This window comes from Elaeis guineensis, chromosome 2 (assembly GCF_000442705.2).
Source record: "Elaeis guineensis isolate ETL-2024a chromosome 2, EG11, whole genome shotgun sequence".
NCBI lineage: Eukaryota > Viridiplantae > Streptophyta > Magnoliopsida > Arecales > Arecaceae > Elaeis > Elaeis guineensis.
The window spans coordinates 32033188-32038004 of NC_025994.2; positions in this window are offsets into that span (position 1 = coordinate 32033188).

The window sequence follows — 4817 nt, forward strand, 5'->3', positions numbered from 1 at the left end:
CAGGATCTGAAGGCATCCTTATCTCGAGAGTTTGAGATGAAAGATTTGGGCCCTGCAAGAAAGATCCTAGGCATGGAGATTTTTAGAGACCGAGCCCGAAGGGTGTTGCATCTATCTCAGGGAGGCTACATACAGAAGGTCTTAGAGAGGTTCGGGATGAAGGGAGCAAAGCCGGTGGAGCTGCCACTTCCCGGTCACTTCAGACTCTCGAAGACCATGGTGCCAAAGACTGAGGTGGAGGCTCAGGAGATGGAGATGGTTTCTTATGCTTCAGGAGTTGGGAGCTTGATGTATGCGATGGTCTGTTGTAGGCCAGACATCGCTCATGTAGTGAGTCAGGTTAGCAGGTTCATGGCGCAGCCTGGTAGGGAGCACCGGAGAGCTCTGAAGTGGATATTCAGATACCTGGCAGGTTCAGTTAGAGTTGGCATCTGCTACGGACAGCGAGGAGGTGCAGTGGGATACTCTGACATGTCCAGGGAGGCTCAAGAGCTGATTGGCGGTTATGTAGATGCAGACTTCGATGGAGATGTGGATACCCAAAGGTCTACGACAGGCTTCATCTTTTGCCTGTATGGAGGTCCTATTTCTTGGAGATCGAGTCTGCAGCCTATCACGGCCCTATCTACTACAGAGGCAGAGTACATCAGGCTGACAGAAGCAGCTAAGGAGGTAATTTGGCTGAAAGGTTTGTTGACGGAGATGGGCCTTACTCAGGAGGCCATTAGAGTGCACTGTGACAGTCAGAGTGCACTTCTATTAGCACAGAACTCAGTCTATCATACAAGAACAAAGCACATCGACATTCGGTATCATCAGATCAGGGAGCTTATGTTATGGTCCAGGTAGTGTGCCCAAGGCCTAAGGGACCAAGGCTAAGGCCAAGGTCCATCATTCATGAGGGCTTCATGGAGACTCTAGGGCTAGTTGGGCCCTAGGTTGAAAGGCTGTGGGCCTTTCGGATTCTTAAGGTCTTGGTTATGTGGGCCTCAAGGGATCAACTCTTTATGGGTTAGGTCTGGGCCCAGGATAGGTGAGATTAGGTCAAGTCATGGGTGTACGTGGGCTTGGGTTAATCTAATCTCCCATAGAGTTGGTCAAGGGAGTTTTGGGTTTAGGTCACTTGACCCTATGTTTATATATACATGTACTGTGTATAGGTTTGATTAAGCCAAGAAAATACAGAACTCTTTCTCCCAAGTCTCTCTCTCTTCTCCCTCTCTCTCTAGCAATTCTCCACACCCCAGGAGCAAGAAACCCTAGGGTTTCTTACTGCCAGGTCCTAAAAAGGAAAGAAAAGCAAGGAGGCGCTACCCCCTTCCCCCTTGCAGCCGCCAACCAGATTGCTCCCCTCCTCTCTTACAGCTACCCAAGCATCAGGTCCAGGACCTAGAATCCCTTGAGAAGAGGTTGATACAAGTTTCTCTCAGATCTGGTGTTGATCTGAGGTTGTTTGAGGCACGGGTGAGATCTCTATCAACAGATCTACAAGAAAGGCTGCAGCAGGATAGATCTGTAAGGTCTGTCTCCATCTACCTTCTTCCCTATCTACAATATCCTGATTCAAGATCTATAAATTGGAAGACCTCAGCCTAAGTCTGGTCTGGTTGGGTACCAGATCTTGGATTTTTTAGAGGTGATTTCAGAGGCGTTCTTCATCTGGAATGAAAGGCTGATGAAGAAGACAGCAACCAGGCTGATTTTGTCAAGGGCCTTAGATCGAGTCCAGGAGTCTCCAGATCTATTTATTGCTGGTTCCACTGCACCCAAGGTCCATGGGAGGAGCTAGGATCATGCTCCAATAGTTGGTATCAGAGCCACGGTGGTGAGGAAGCAGTTCCAAGCATGAGAAGTTGAAGATCCCAAGTGCTGAAAATTTTCAGCAAGGTACCATCAAGGTATATTCTACACTTCTTGATTTTATATTGCTTGTTTGGCTTGGATCCAGTCATGGGCAGTAATATGAAGGTCGAGTTTGAGAAGTTTGATGGAAAGGAGAATTTTTTTATGTGAAAAATCTGGGTTGAGGATCTTCTGGTGCAAGCATATCTGGATCAGGCTTTGGATGAGAAGCCTGAGGGAATGATAGATAGACAGTGGGCATCATTGGAGAAGAAAGCATGCTCGATGATCAGAGGATGTTTGGTAGATGCGGTGTTGTATTCGATGCTGGAAGAAAAGACCCCGAAGGGCTTATGGTCAAAGTTGCACACCATGTATATGGGGAAGAATATGTGCAACAAGCTAATGCTGAAGAAGAGGTTGTACAGTCTTCGGATGCAGGAGGGATCTGATGTGATTGGCCACATTCAGAGGTTTGACCAGTTGTGTACGGAGTTGATGAATATCGGAGTGAAGCTGGATGAGGAGGATAAGTCCCTGTTGCTTTTGTGTTCGCTGCCAGGATCATATGACTCTTTGGTGACTACACTGCTCTACGGCAAGGAGACTCTGGAATATGAGGACATGATCTCGGTGTTGAGGTCTAATGAGCAGAGAGAAAAGTTGACCAGAGATCGAACTCCCCAGGAGGGTTTGACAGTAGGGGAGAGGACAGGTAGAGGTAGAGGCAGAAGCAAGTCCAGGGGGCAGTCCAAGTCCAGGAAGGAAAAGAAAGAGATGAAATGCTTCAAGTGCAACGAGTTCGGGCACTTCAAGCGAGAATGTCCTCTACGAAAGAGCAAGAAGGGAGAAAGAAGTGGCTCAGAATCAGTGAGTGCAGTTGCTGGACAGCAGGTGGAGGATGATCTACTTGTGGTATCTGATGGTCACAGGCATTACACAGAGGAGTGGACACTAGACTCTGCGTACTCACATCACTACACACCACACAGGTCTTGGTTTGCGACATACACCAAGACAGATGAGGGATCAGTGACTCTAGGTGACAATCATCCTTGCAAGGTGGCTAGGATAGGGACAGTCAGGGTGAGGATGTTTGATAGGATTGTGAGGACATTGACAAATGTAAAGCACATCCTAGAGCTGGAAAAAAATCTGGTGTCACTAGGCTACATGGAGCACAGTGGATACAGCTTCAGCAGTAGGGCTAGAAGCGGAGTACTGAACATCTCCAATGGAGCTATGGTAGTGATGTGAGGCAGAAGATTGGACAATAACCTCTATCGCATGGAGGGATCTGTGGTGACCGAAGAGTCTGATGCAGCAGCTGTAGCACAGGACCAGCAGGGGACTTACAGGATGTGGCACTACCGCCTAGGCCACATGGGTGACAAGGGGCTGAGGGAGTTAAGCAGGAGAGGACTCATCTCTGATCTGGAGGATGGTGCTACAGAAGAGATCTGTGAGCCTTGCCAGATGGGAAAGCAGAGGAGAGTTCAGTTCAACATCAGTACAGCCCGCAGTGCAACCCCTCTGGAGTTAGTACACACGGATGTGTGGGGACCAGCCCCAGTTTTAGCTAGGAATGGGGTCAGATACTTCATGACCTGATTGATGATTTCTCAAGGAAACTCTGGATTTACTTCATGAGAGAGAAGTCAGAGGTCTTCACCAAGTTCAAGATCTGGAGAGCTGAGGTGGAGAAGGAGCAGGGGAGGAGCGTGAAGTGTCTGAGGTCAGACAATGGTGGGGAGTACACCAGCAGAGAGTTCCAGGACTACTGTGAGGAGTGTGGGATCAGGAGACACTTCTCAGTTAAGTGGACTCCACAGCAGAATGGGGTGGCCGAGAGGATGAACAGAACACTTCTGGAAAAGGCACGATGCATGAGGCTGCAGGCAGGGCTTCCAAAGGTGTTCTGGGTTGACACAGTTGATGCAGTCGGTTACTTGGTCAATCGGTCACCTCACACCAGGTTGGATGGTAGGCTTCCAGAGGAGGTGTGGTCTAGGAGGATAGTTGGGCTGGGCCATCTACGGATATTTGGGTGCACGGCCTATGTGCACATTGGAGCTGGTGAGTGGAGCAAGCTAGACACCAGATCACGCAAGGTGGTGTTTCTAGGCTATCCGCGAGGAGTCAAGGGATACAGGCTATGGGATCCCTTGGAAAAGAAGGTCATCATTAGTCAGGATGTGACTTTTGATGAGGGGTCAGTCCTACGGAGGCGAGCAGGCACGGAGGAGCAGTAGGAGCTGGAGGAGGTCCAGCAGGGCGCTGGTGGATAGCTTACCTCTTTGATTTTGCCTCTTGCAGGTACTACGGGAGGACATGACATTCAGGTGGAGAACCTACCTAAGATGTCTCCACAAGTGGAGAGGACTCGGATGGATGATCGAGGTGGAGAGGTCCTACAGGAGCGAGCTGGACCGAGAACTGATATCGATGTTGCCCTACACAAGCCCAAGAGGACCATCAGGCAACCGGACCGATATGGCTTCAAGGAGATGCTGTCTTATACTCTGGTGATAGTGAATGGAGACCCATATACGTATCAGGAGGCTATTGAGAGCCAGGACAGAGAGCGGTGGGTTCAGGTGATGTTCGAGGAGATGCAATCTCTCCACAAAAACCAGACGTGGTGATTGGTGCAGTTGCCATAGGGGAAGAGGTCCATTGGCTGCAAATGGGTCTAAAGTCACAAGGAAGGGCCTTCAGAGCAGTGAGGTATCAGATTCAAGGCGAGGTTAGTGGCCAAGGGATACTCCCAGAAGGAAGGCATCGACTTCAGTTAGGTCTTCTCTCCCATCGTCAGACATACTTCCATCAGAGTGTTGCTGAGTATTGTAGCAGCTCAGAATTTAGAGCTGGAGCAGATGGATGTCAAGATGGCGTTCCTCCATGGGCATTTGGAGGAGAGGATGTACATGGAGCAGCCACCCAGTTTCAGGGATCCAGGATCAGAGGGAAAGGTT